The sequence below is a fragment of the Triticum aestivum genome, chromosome 2D, assembly GCF_018294505.1.
Source record: "Triticum aestivum cultivar Chinese Spring chromosome 2D, IWGSC CS RefSeq v2.1, whole genome shotgun sequence".
In the NCBI taxonomy this organism is placed as follows: Eukaryota; Viridiplantae; Streptophyta; class Magnoliopsida; order Poales; family Poaceae; genus Triticum; species Triticum aestivum.
The window spans coordinates 3178273-3192883 of record NC_057799.1 but is presented as its reverse complement, the minus strand read 5'-3'; the positions used below and the strand labels follow the sequence as shown (position 1 = coordinate 3192883).

Genomic DNA, 14611 nt, shown 5'->3' with positions numbered 1-14611 from the left:
CGGTGAAAATCGCGCCGGACTGCGGTCATGGCGGACGATGGCAGCGTCTCGGACGTCGTTCCCTTCTCGAGGCATCGTTGTTGCAGGTCACGTCAACCTGATCGGAAGGTTCCGGGGGAAACCCTAGATCTGGGTCTACCGGATCGGACGAGGACGACGTTTCGATGTCGTTCTCCCTCCCGGGGGCATCGTTTTAGAGCAAGTGTTGGCTGGAGGGGACAAGAGGAGGAGCGGCGTGGTATCTGACACGTCGACAACAGCGGGTCTCAGCGGCATGGAGCAGCGGGATCTCGCCGGTGGGCGTGTGATGATGGACGAGCGCAGGATGGTGGTGTTGTCTGGCGTCGTGGTGGCGTCGACGACAGCTAGACCGGGCAAGGTACATGCAGCAATATAACACTAAATATGGATTGGTGGCAGGTGGCTGCGACGGTCTCATACCCGGCAGGCGTCCTGGTTGAGGAGTGCGCTGGACTGGTGGGTGCCCCATACCCGGCAGGCGTCCTGGTTGAGGAGTGCGCCGGACTGGTGGGTGCCCCATACCCGGCAGGCGTCCTGGTTGGGACCTCAGGTCTTAGATGTTAGGTTTGGCTGCGAGGTCTGTTTGGTATTAGGCCCAGACTATCGGCATCCCTTCATCAACTAGATAGGAGTAGCGCCAGATGTTGCCTAGACGGTGGCTTTAGTCTTACTGTTGAGGACGCATATGCGCCTAGCTTTTTGTCTCTTTTACCGCAGGAAGTTCTCCAAAAGTATGAAAGGTCAGTAATCTACCACACCCATGCTAGAATTCAGTAGAGTCCCCACTCGCCAACCGCGATGTCTTGGTTGAGAGTATGACTTTGTAAGGTCTTGTGTGAATAATTAATAAAATGGCTGCATGCATCGTCCAGATGCAGAGGCCGGGGGTCCTCCTCCATTTCTAAAAAAAATTACAATTTGCTACCCTATTTTGAGTCCTACTATTTTTTGGTGAAACAGACTCCCTCTCATCCATACAAGATTTAATTTCTGCTACTAGATGACCATAGGCCGATCGGAACATACTATCACCAGAGAGTATCGAAAGTGCATTATAGGAAGCAGATTGCACCTTAACTGGTAGATCAGTATGTTGTAAAGCAAGGGCCATCCCTTGCATTATTGCATGTATCTCCGCCTTGAGCACTTCATTGCAATTGGACATAACATGGTAAGCAACAAAGATAACAGAGCCATCATCACGACGTAAGATCATACCAGCACCTGCCTTGTCATCATGAGCTGAGAAAGATCCATCAACAGACAACACAAACCCAATTTGCTGGAGGTGGTGGCCAAGGAACAGGAGCCGCAGCCTACTGAACACTAATAGGAATAACCTCCTCCCATGCCAACATCTTCCCTTTTAAAATTTCTTCCATGCTATAATTCCTGGCTAGATGAAGGGACTTATAATAACTATCCAGAAATTCCATAGTAACATCAACCGACATAAGCTTCTATCTATATCTACTTTCCTTTATATTAATAATATAAAATATATAGAAGGGTTTCTCATTTATATCTATTTATATATCAAGTATACTCCATATACAGATATATAGTATGGAAACCTATCTCCCATATATGATAAGACGAGTGGATAAAAATAAGGGCAAACTAAAATAGTTAATTAAGTTTAGAAGCATCACTGAACATAACTTTCCTATTTAGGTAGTGTATGAATAGGCCCGACTAAATTCTTGTATGATTGTCTTGCCAGCAAGGCCTAGATTAGTTGATATCCAAAGTGACCCGGATATAGCGGGAGAGATGAATTATCACCCAAAAGAAAAATCATTTTATTTTTCTTGATTTTCTCTGGTTATGTACATTCGTCTCGCCGAGATCGTGAGACATAAACCAAATTTGGAGGTCAAAGTAAGTAGTGCCGTCGGCCGCGAGCCCGGTGCGCATGCCGGCGGCCATGGCGCCCGCCACGTGCCGCAGCAGGGGGAGCGGCGTCGCGCACTGCAGCCTCAGGTCGTCCAGGATGGGCGCGGCCGCGGCCGCAGCCACCTTGGAGCACCGGAGCGTGACGGCGCCGGGGCGCCCCCTCCGGCGGTGCTGCGCGGCGGGGGCGGCCCGGTACGGCGAGCCGACGGCGGCGGACATGTCGAGGCAGCGGGGGGATGCTGGGAATGATGGGATGCAATCGAGGAAGGTGGCAGGAGATGCTCTCTTGTTGTCCATTTCTCTAAGCAGAGATAAAAATCGCTTCTTTGCGCGCTCCGCTTCCTATTTGTCATCGAACAAGTAAAATCATTTTTTAACAGACACGTCATCTATTCTTACTGTTTTGCCGCGTCAGGATTGATGGCAGTTTTGTTTTTCCCGAATAATACGGAAATTTTATTCCAAAGTCACGAGTTACATTCGAGATGCAATAAGTCCTCACAATATGGAGGACATCTGCTTATCCATACCGCAGTACATGACTCGGTACAGCTATAATTTGCCATACAATTTGCTACCCCCCTCGCGTCGCCTCCCCCTAGGCGATGCCAGGGGCCCCCGAACCCTAGCGCAGCAGGCCTCCTCTCGTGCCTCCCTCTGCCGCCGCTGTCCCGGGCGAGGGCCGCGGTGGCGGCGGGCCAGGCGTCGAAGGCACCTGGGCGGTTGGATGCGGTGAGATCTCATCTGAGGCGGCAGGGGCGGCCTTTCTCGTGGGATCCGAAGCGGTGGCTGGGGCGGCGATCCCTTGCCGTGCGGCGGTGGCCGAAGCACCATAAGCCGGCGGAGCGGCGGCCAAGAGATGGACGGCGGCGGTGGCAGCGCCCCATCCGACGGGGTGCCTGATCTACGCAGAGATGGTGGCGGCGGCGACTGCGGATCCAACACCTCGATCGGATCCGCCGCGGAGTGGCCCTCCGCCGACCGGCGGCGCGTGGAGGGACCGGTGAGGAGATGTCGGATCTCCGCCGGTTTACCGACGGCAGCGTTCGTCTTCGTGGCGAGACTCTGCTCGGTTCCAGCCAACCGCGAGATCGGGACGACGTGGCTTCCGGTGAAAATCGCGCCGGACTGCGGTCATGGCGGACGATGGCAGCGTCTCGGACGTCGTTCCCTTCTCGAGGCATCGTTGTTGCAGGTCACGTCAACCTGATCGGAAGGTTCCGGGGGAAACCCTAGATCTGGGTCTACCGGATCGGACGAGGACGACGTTTCGATGTCGTTCTCCCTCCCGGGGGCATCGTTTTAGAGCAAGTGTTGGCTGGAGGGGACAAGAGGAGGAGCGGCGTGGTATCTGACACGTCGACAACAGCGGGTCTCAGCGGCATGGAGCAGCGGGATCTCGCCGGTGGGCGTGTGATGATGGACGAGCGCAGGATGGTGGTGTTGTCTGGCGTCGTGGTGGCGTCGACGACAGCTAGACCGGGCAAGGTACATGCAGCAATATAACACTAAATATGGATTGGTGGCAGGTGGCTGCGACGGTCTCATACCCGGCAGGCGTCCTGGTTGAGGAGTGCGCTGGACTGGTGGGTGCCCCATACCCGGCAGGCGTCCTGGTTGAGGAGTGCGCCGGACTGGTGGGTGCCCCATACCCGGCAGGCGTCCTGGTTGGGACCTCAGGTCTTAGATGTTAGGTTTGGCTGCGAGGTCTGTTTGGTATTAGGCCCAGACTATCGGCATCCCTTCATCAACTAGATAGGAGTAGCGCCAGATGTTGCCTAGACGGTGGCTTTAGTCTTACTGTTGAGGACGCATATGCGCCTAGCTTTTTGTCTCTTTTACCGCAGGAAGTTCTCCAAAAGTATGAAAGGTCAGTAATCTACCACACCCATGCTAGAATTCAGTAGAGTCCCCACTCGCCAACCGCGATGTCTTGGTTGAGAGTATGACTTTGTAAGGTCTTGTGTGAATAATTAATAAAATGGCTGCATGCATCGTCCAGATGCAGAGGCCGGGGGTCCTCCTCCATTTCTAAAAAAAATTACAATTTGCTACCCTATTTTGAGTCCTACTATTTTTTGGTGAAACAGACTCCCTCTCATCCATACAAGATTTAATTTCTGCTACTAGATGACCATAGGCCGATCGGAACATACTATCACCAGAGAGTATCGAAAGTGCATTATAGGAAGCAGATTGCACCTTAACTGGTAGATCAGTATGTTGTAAAGCAAGGGCCATCCCTTGCATTATTGCATGTATCTCCGCCTTGAGCACTTCATTGCAATTGGACATAACATGGTAAGCAACAAAGATAACAGAGCCATCATCACGACGTAAGATCATACCAGCACCTGCCTTGTCATCATGAGCTGAGAAAGATCCATCAACAGACAACACAAACCCAATTTGCTGGAGGTGGTGGCCAAGGAACAGGAGCCGCAGCCTACTGAACACTAATAGGAATAACCTCCTCCCATGCCAACATCTTCCCTTTTAAAATTTCTTCCATGCTATAATTCCTGGCTAGATGAAGGGACTTATAATAACTATCCAGAAATTCCATAGTAACATCAACCGACATAAGCTTCTATCTATATCTACTTTCCTTTATATTAATAATATAAAATATATAGAAGGGTTTCTCATTTATATCTATTTATATATCAAGTATACTCCATATACAGATATATAGTATGGAAACCTATCTCCCATATATGATAAGACGAGTGGATAAAAATAAGGGCAAACTAAAATAGTTAATTAAGTTTAGAAGCATCACTGAACATAACTTTCCTATTTAGGTAGTGTATGAATAGGCCCGACTAAATTCTTGTATGATTGTCTTGCCAGCAAGGCCTAGATTAGTTGATATCCAAAGTGACCCGGATATAGCGGGAGAGATGAATTATCACCCAAAAGAAAAATCATTTTATTTTTCTTGATTTTCTCTGGTTATGTACATTCGTCTCGCCGAGATCGTGAGACATAAACCAAATTTGGAGGTCAAAGTAAGTAGTGCTGGTGGTTATTTTTATCTTATAAGTCATTTTTTTGACATGCTACCTTTTTTTAATATTGTTGTTATGTTTTTTTCTTCATATGTAGCTGAGAGGTCTAATTTGGTTCCATTGAAAGCAACAACCAACTGTAAAAGGTGTGGATCCCATCCCATATGGCCATGTAATTGTGCACGAGATAAACGGCAACTTTTCATTACCCACAAAAAAAACGACAGCTTTTCATCCCAAAAGAAAAAACAACAGCTTTGGCTCTCTCTTCCTCACCCAAAAGAAAGCTCAACGTGTTTCCTCAGTTCCGTCTCAGTAGTTACATTTATTTACTTTAAAAATTAGTCAATTCGTTATTACTATTTCCACTATGTTTACTGTTATAACGACAAAGGAATTCGTAAATGAAATTACCATGTTTTAGGGCAACTCTTATTCTTCACATTCAGCGATGAATAGAGGATAAAGGTGACGTGGGCCGGCCCAGCTAGGCAGCTAGCTTCCCTGGTTTTGTGATGTCTTTTTTGTCAGACATTCAAATCCTACAGAAGCATACAATCGCAAGGGTGGCTCCAAAACCTAGCCAATGGATCCCTCCTCCGGCAAACTATGTCTAAATCAATGTTTGCGCAGCGGTTTCGAGGCATGATGAATTTGGTGCTGTCGGGACAGTCTGGCGCGATCAAATTCAAGGAATCAAACTTCTCTTATATTCAATGATCTTCATGAAAGTTTTTATTATATCCCTCTTGACTACCCATCATATTAGGACTAAATTCATAACTCAAGGAAATTGCCATACTATTTATAAGACTCTCAAAATAATATAAGTGGAGCATGAGAGTTCATCAATTTCTTTAAAATATAACAACCGCCGTGCTCTAAAAGATATAAGTGAAGCACTAGAGCAACTACCTAGCTCAAAAAATATAAGTGAAACACATAGAGTATTCTAACAAATTCACGATTAATGTGTGTCCCTCTCAAAAGGTATGTCCAGCAAGGATGACCGTGCAAACTAAAAAACAAATAAAGTAAAGACTCATATAGTACAAGACGCTCCAAACAAAACACATATCATGTGGTGAATAAAAATATAGCCTCAAGTAATTTACCGATGGATCGTAGACAAAAGAGGGGATGCCTTCCGGGGCATCCCCAAGCTTAGACACTTGGTTGTCCTTGAATATTACCTTGGGGTGCCATGGGCATCCCCGAGCTTAGGCTCTTGCCATTCCTTATTCCGTAGTCCATCGAAACTTCACCCAAAACTTAAAAACTTCACAACACAAAACTCAACAGAAAACTCTTGAGATCCGTTAGTATAATAAAGCAAATCATCACCTTTAGGTATTTTTGTAAATTTATTCCAATTTAATATTTGCATTATATCTAATGTATTCTAACTTCACCATGGTTCATACCCCCCGATACAACCCATAGATTCATCAAAACAAGCGAACAATACAACGAAAACAGAATCTATCAAAAACAGAACAGTTTGTAGTAATCTAGACTTTAGCCAAACTTCTGTAACTTAAACAATTCTGAAAAATTAGGACAACATGGGCAATTTGTATATCAATCTTGTGTATAAACTTCAAGAATTTATCGCGTTCCAGCAGACCAGATCAATTCTATTATTGGGCGCAAAAGTTTCTATTTTCTCACAGTATCAAACCAACAATCTTCCAAATCACCCCAAAGGTATTAGTTGGCACAAACACTAATTAAAATACTACTCCCTCCATCTCATAACATAAGAGAGTTTTTGACACTACACTAGTACAAAAAACACTCTTATATTATGGGACGAAGGGAGTAAAACACAATCATAACAAAAGTATAATTGCATATTTATTGAAAACAGAAGCAAAAGCAAAAGAACCTAAAATAAAATTGGGTTGCCTCCCAACAAACGCTATTGTTTCACGCCTCTAGCTAGGCATATTGCATAGATCTAGGTATTGTCATCTTTGGTATTCAATTCCTTTCTGATCCAATCTTCCAAGACTTTTCTTAGTAAATTTCTTTTATCATGTTCTTCCTTTTTAGCGGGAGAGCTTAATGCATGGAAAGGACTTCGATTAGTAATTTTGACATTCATAATTTCATACTAAAGATCATCACCAATAAACATCTTCGTATAAAACATGTATCTCATTTTTAATAGGTTCTCTAGACATCTCTTAAATCCATTATTTATTAAACCCTTCATCAATTCCCTTAGTGACCCAATTAAATCTATCATAAGCGTCAATGTACAAATCTTGGATAACTTCCGCATAAGGGACTATTTTCCTTAGATTGTTACTAAAAGCAACATAATCCTTAGATTCCAGACCACGTAAGGTTTCTTTATCGTAAAGAATTTCTTCTATTGGGGGATGCTAAAAATTTATATTATAGTAAGCAAAGATTACGCTAGCCTCTCGGACTATGTAATCAAATTCACGCATAAGGATAATGGTATCAATTTTCTTAGCCTTAGGATCATGTATATTGGGGAGTTTGTAAAACATCTTTTGTAAGGCCGGATGGTATGTAGAAATTCTCTCTCTAATTTAAGCACAAGCATGGAAATAGCATCCGCATAGCAATTTTTATTATGAAGAATGGATCCCCTATCTATAGGCATAACTCTCGTGCAATCAAAGAATTCCTCAATAATATTCTTTCCAATAATGTTCCCATCACCCACATGATAGATCTTAGTTTTAAGATGAGTGGGGGTTTCAGTTTCAAGAGATTCATGATTAAGAGCACAAGATTCAAACTTTTCTCAAGATTTTTATTAGTGTTTTTAATGATAACCTTCTCAGATTCAAACATGATGACAAAACAAGCAATCTAGCACACAAGCAAGCAAAACGCAAATGGAAAGAAGGCGAATAAAAAGGCAAATATTTTTGTATTTTTCTGAAAATATTTTAGAAGTGGGGGAGAGGAAAACGAGAGGAAAATGGCGAATAATGTAAATGCAAGAGATGAGCGTTTATGATGGGTACTTGGTAGGCCTGATGTAGATCCTCCCCGGTAACAGTGCCATAAATTATTCCTGCTATTTCTTGAGCTTCCGTTGGTTTTTCCCTTGAAGAGGAAAGGGTGATGCAGGAAAGTAGAGATAAGTATTTCCCTCAGTTGAGAACCAAGGTATCAATCCAGTAGGAGGAACATACAAGTCACCAATGGTTGCACGTAAACAAACAAACAAGTACTTGCACCCAACACGATAAAGGGCTTGTCAATCCCTTCACGGTTACTTGCAAGGATGAGATCTGATAGTGATAGATATAAAAGATAAGTTAAAGTGCAAAATAAGATAAAGGTAAATAAATTGCAGCAATGTATGTTTGGTTTTTTTTCTTTTGTAGATCTGAAAAGAATATGATAAAATATAGATCCGGGGGCCATAGTTTCACTAAAGGCTTCTCTCTTGAAAGAAAGCATACGGTGGGTAAACAAATTACTGTTGAGCAATTGATAGAAAAGCGCATAGTTATGACGATATCTAAGGCAATGATCATGAATATAGGCATCACGTCCGTGATAAGTAGACTGACTCCTGCCTGCATCTACTACTATTACTCCACACATCGACCGCTATCCAACATGCATCTAATGTATTAAGCTAACAAGAACGGAGTAACGCCTTAAGCAAGATGTCATGATGTAGAGGGATAGATCCCATCAATATGAACAAACCCCATCGTTTTATCCTTAATGGCAACAATATAAATACGTGGCATGTCCCTTTCTGTCACTAGGAATAAGCATCGCAAGATTGAACCCATTACAAAGAACCTCTCCCATGGCAACAAAAATCAATCTAGTTGGCCAAACCAAATCAATAGATCTCAGAGAAATACAAAGATATCTTAATCATGCATAAGAGAGTTCAAAGAAGACTCAAATAATATTCATAGATAATCTGATCATAAACCCACAATTCACCGGATCTCAACAAACGCACCGCAAAAGAAGATTACATCGAATAGATCTCCAAGAACATCGAGGAGAACATTGTATTGAAGATCAAAGAGAAATAAGAAGCCATTTAGCTACTGGCTATGGACCAGTAGGTCTCTGGAAACTACTCACACATCATCAGAAGGGCAGCAAGGTTGATGTAGAAGCCCTCCATGATCGAATCCCCCTCCGGCCGAGTATCGTAAGAGGCCTCCAGATGGGATTTCACGAGGACAGGAACTTGCAGCGGAGGAAAAGTACTTTTGATGTGCCTCCTGGTCTACGGGGAATATTTGGGTATTTATAGAAGAAGAATTAGGGTTAGAGGAGCAATGAGGGGCCCACAAGCTTGTTCCCCCACCCTAGGGCGTGCCCCTGAGCTTTTCGTCACCTCGTGGCCCATCTGGCCTCCTCCCGAAGCTTCCAGGGTTTCTTGTGGTCCAAGAAAAATCGTCAAAAGGTTTCGTTCCATTTGGACTCCGTTTGGTATTGATTTCCTGTAAAGACAAAAACAAGGAAAAAACAGCAACTGGCACTTGGCACTAGGTTAATAGGTTAGTCCAAAAAAATGATATAAAATAGCATAATAATGCATATAAAACATCCAAGATGGATAATATAATAGTATGGAACAATAAAAAATTATAGATACGTTGGAGACGTATCAGCAGCGTTGTTTATCTTCTTCATGGCATCATCGTCCCATGGAGCTTTGGTGTCATCCCGGCCGGGGAAATGGTATCTCTGGTGCAACTTCATTAGGAGGAAGTACTCCATATTTTTGGTTTAGCCCTTAACTCCTTGTCGTTGATGCTCGCGACATCTTGTAGGATGCATTCGAGTTGGTTGTCGTAGTTCATGCGAGCTTCAACTGGCCATAGTGGCTCAAATTTCCCGGGGTGCACCTCTGTGACCACCAGTCTGCCGGTGCCGAGCTTGTTAGGTTTTCGTGTCCTCGAACTCTTCTGCTTCGGAACCAGTGCTTCGGCCCCAGTCTCGGTGCCGATGTCGGTGCCATCGGTGCCGGTGGTGGTGTCGGTGTCGGGGTCGGTGGCTGTAGCACCATCCGCTATGACAAGGGGGCTCTCCAAACCATGTCATGCCCGAGTACACAAAAAACTGAGGTAATCGTGTTCACCCTGTAAGGGATCGTGGACCTCATGATGATCAGAAGCCCCGGCTTCGTCGTTGTTCGACATGTTTCCTACGTACGGGTTAGTTGCTCGTTTAATTCTCAAACTATATATAATAAAATTAATAATGACATTAAAAAGGCCTATGGTTTGCCGGAATGCCGTTTCATTCCCGTCCCGGCAATTCCCGGGTGAGGGAGTCCTGGACTAAGGGGTCCTTGGGCTGCCGGTCTATTTCTTATGGCAGGGCAGGTGGGCCGCTCTGTAACTACTGGAAGGCCGATATGTAAGGCGATTCCATGTTCTGGAAGGAAACCTTTGAAGCATTGGTGTGTCTTCCAAGTCAAGATGGAAGAATCGTCATGTTATTCCCTGATGGCAACCGACCATGTGTAACCCTAGGTACCCTAGTGTCTATATAAACCAGAGGGTTTAGTCCGTAGAGGCTAGAAGAAGAACCATCAGCCTACTCATCTAGGGTTTAATTCGTCTGATCTCGTGGAAGATCGACTCTGTAACCACCATACACACATCAATATAATCAAGTAGGACATAGGTTTTTACCTCTTCGAGAGGGCTCAAACCTGGGTAAATATTGTCCCTGTGTTTCATCCAAGATCCACAGCTCGGGACCCCTACCCAAGATCCGCCGGTTTTGACACCGACACCGGGCACTCGACATGTCCTACTTTCTAGCACAAGTTATGCCAAAATTCATGGGAAATTTCGGCATGACCTTTGCTAAAAAGTGGACATATAGAGCGCCTGAAATTCATCTAAACGAAAATGAATCAACATTCCGGCAAACCATAGGCCACTCGGAATGAGATTCCCTACATGATCACTCAATGGATATCACTCAATTGATACCACTCAATGGATATCATCATGTAGTACTCAAAGGAGATCATCATTAATATAGGCCAACAAATTATTCAAAGACATAGGCCAATAAATTATTCAAGATAACAATAATAAAAATAATGAACCCTAGAACTCAATTCAAATTATGAACCCTTGCACTCAATTCAATTCAAATTATGAACCATAGTACTCAACTCAAATTATGTCATAAATTATGAACACTAAAACTCAATTCAATTCAAATTATGAACCCTAGAACTCAATTCAAGTCAAATTATGAATCGTAGTACTCAACTCAAATTATGTCATAAATTATGAACACTAGAACTCAATTCAATTCAACCCAAGAACCCTAGCCAGAACACTTTTTTATTCCTACAACTAAAATCCTATAGTTAAAATTCCTACAGTTGAACTAAAATCCTATAACTAAAATGCCTACTAATGAACTCTAGAACTAAATCATATAACTAAAATCCTGAACTAAATCCTAGAACTAAAATCCTAGAACTAAATCCTACTATTGAATTATAAGAATGAATCATACTGTTAAAATTCTACTGTTGATTCCTCCTAATGAACCATAGCTAATGAACACTAACCCTACTTCAATCGGACAGTGATTCTCACTCACCATCACGGCAAGACAATAAGAGTCTCCGCTCAAGAAAGGCCACGGTCACAGAAACCAAAACTAAACAAAATGGACATTGCAGAACTGAGAAAAGTTCCAGTGGTATGCGAGTTCCCTGATGTGTTCCCGGAAGAACTACCAGGTATGCCACCAGACCGAGAGATCGAATTCAGCATTGAACTAGCACCTGGCACCGCTCCCATTTATAAGAAGCCGTATAGAATGGCACCCTCAGAATTGGTGGAGTTGAAGAAGCAGATAAAGGAATTATTGGACAAGGGGTTTATACGAGCCAGCTCCTCACCATGGGGTTCGTCCGTATTGTTCGCCAAGAAGAAGGATGGGACACTAAGACTGTGCATAGACTATCGAGCCCTCAATATGGTCACCATCAAAAACAAATACCCGATGCCACGGATAAATGATTTGTTTGACCAGCTCGCACAAGCTAAAGTATTTTCAAAGATTGATTTGAGATCAGGATACCATCAACTGAAGGTACGAACATAGGATATCCCCAAGACAGCATTCACTTCCAGATATGGGTTATACGAGTTCACAGTGATGCCTTTTGGTCTAACAAACGCCCCCGCATACTTCGTCCACCTCATGAACAAAGTGTTCATGAAATTCATGGACAAATTTGTGGTGGTATTCATTGACGATATTCTGGTTTACTCAAGGACACCCGAAGAGCATGCTAAGCACCTCAGAATGGTTTTGGGAGAATTGAGGAAGCATCAGTTGTACGCCAAGTTTAGCAAATGCGAATTTTGGCTAAGACAAGTTGGTTTCTTAGGCCATGTACTGAACCAAGAAGGCGTAGCCGTAGACCCAGAAAAGGTCAAGGCCATACTGGACTGGAAACCGCCCGCCAACGTCACAGATGTGCGGAGTTTCCTAGGAATGGCCGGATATTACAGGAGATTTATTGAAGGATTCTCCACTGTGGCAAAACCTATGACCCAACTACTCAAGAAGGACAAGAAATTCGTATGGACGGAAGCATGTGAGCAGAGCTTCCAAGAACTCAAGAAAAAGCTGACAACCGCACCAGTCTTAACTGTGCCAGACATACACAAGAGTTTTGAAGTATTTTGTGACGCGTCCCGAAAAGGTCTCGGATGTGTACTAATGCAGGATGGCAAAGTTGTCGCATATGCCTCCAGGCAACTGTGAAAACATGAGGAAAATTACCCAACACATGACTTGGAGCTAGCAGCAGTCATACATGCACTCAAGGAGTGGAGGCACTTTCTGTTGGGAAATCGTTGTGAAATATATACGGACCATAAGAGCCTCAAATATATCTTCACACAGCCAGAGCTGAATTTACGCCAACGACGCTGGTTGGAACTGGTCAAAGACTATGACGTCGGCATCCACTACCACCCAGGAAAAGCAAATGTAGTGGCCGATGCCCTTAGTCAAAACCCCAGCCCGGACAATGACGGTCAGCAAAACTTGAGGCCTGAGTTTCAGCGAGAGTTCGCTAGGCTCAACATGATGTTAGTCTCCGAGGGCACCGTATCAAATCTGGAGATACAACCCACCTTGATGGAACAAATTAAGAAGGCCCAACAGGGACATCCCAGCATCGAAGGCATAAAGAAGAAAATGAATATTAGCAAGACTTCAGAGTTCGTCACAGACAGTGAAGGAACATTGTGGTACCGAAACAGACTTTGCGTACCTAACATTGAGGAGCTCAAGCAACAGATCTTGGCGGAAAGCCACACCGCTCCATATTCGATCCATCCTGGAGGGACCAAAATGTACAAGGACATCCAGGAAAGATTTTGGTGGCACGGTATGAAAAGAGATATAGCCACATTTATTGCTTGTTGCGATTCATGTCAGCGTATCAAGGCCGAGCATCAAAAGCCAGCAGGGCTACTCCAGCCAAACAGAATACCGGAGTGGAAATGGGATGAAATAGGAATGGACTTCATTGTCGGATTACCCCGATCACAACGCGGAAATGACGCCATATGGGTCATCACAGACCGACTAACCAAGGTTGCTCATTTCATTCCCGTGAAGACTACCTACTCCACTCAAAGACTGGCAAAGCTCTATCTGTCTCGTATAGTTTGCTTGCATGGAGTCCCGAAGACTATAATATCAGACCGAGGCACCCAATTCGTCTCCAAATTTTGGGAACACCTACAACAAGCTCTGGGCACACAACTGGCTTTCAGTACAGCATACCACCCTCAGACAGATGGACAAACAGAACGTGTAAACCAAATCTTAGAGGATATGCTAAGAGCCTGTGTGCTCACCTATGGATCCAGTTGGGAAGAGAGTTTGCCGTATGCCGAATTTGCGTACAACAACAGTTACCAAGCCAGCTTGCAAATGGCACCCTTTGAAGCATTGTACGGACGGAGGTGTCGTACCCCATTGAATTGGTCAGAAACAGGTGACAGTCGTATCTTCGGCCCAGATATGCTTAAGGAGGCCGAGGAAAAGGTTAAACAAATCAGGGACAGACTCAAGACAGCACAGAGCCGACAAAAGAGCTACTATGATCAGAAGCATCGTGAGGTCAGCTTTGAACTTGGTGATTCCGTATACCTCCGAGTATCTCCTATGAGGGGTCTGCAACGGTTCAAAATAAAGGGGAAACTAGCCCCAAGATTTATTGGACCACTTTGTTTGAAGGCACGAAGAGGCACGGTAGCCTACCAACTAGACCTACCCAAGGAGCTGTCAGACGTCCATGACGTATTCCACGTCTCGCAGTTGAGGAAATGTGTGAGTAACCCGGAGAAACATGTACCTCATGAGGACATTGATATGCAACCAGATCTCACCTACAGAGAAAGGCCAGTAAAGATTTTAGAAGAGTCTGAACGGAGGACCCGTCAGAAAACGACTAAGTTTTTCAGGGTCCAGTGGAGCAACCACACTGAGGATGAAGCCACATGGGAAAGGGAAGATTTCCTCCGAGCAGAGTATCCATATCTATTTGAGGATCAGCAGAAATCTCGAGGACGAGATTTTTCCTAAAGGGGTAGGTGTTGTGACACCCAAGTTTTATTTGGATTTTTCAAAAGGTTTTATTTGACTTGAGGGGA

At 44.4% G+C, this 14611-nt stretch overlaps 1 pseudogene across 1 annotated transcript in view; it reads left to right on the top strand.

Annotated features, from left to right (window-relative positions):
* Positions 1–14611, top strand: part of LOC123050949 (zealexin A1 synthase-like) — a 53923-nt pseudogene that overhangs the window by 8461 nt on the left and 30851 nt on the right. The window lies entirely within an intron of this gene.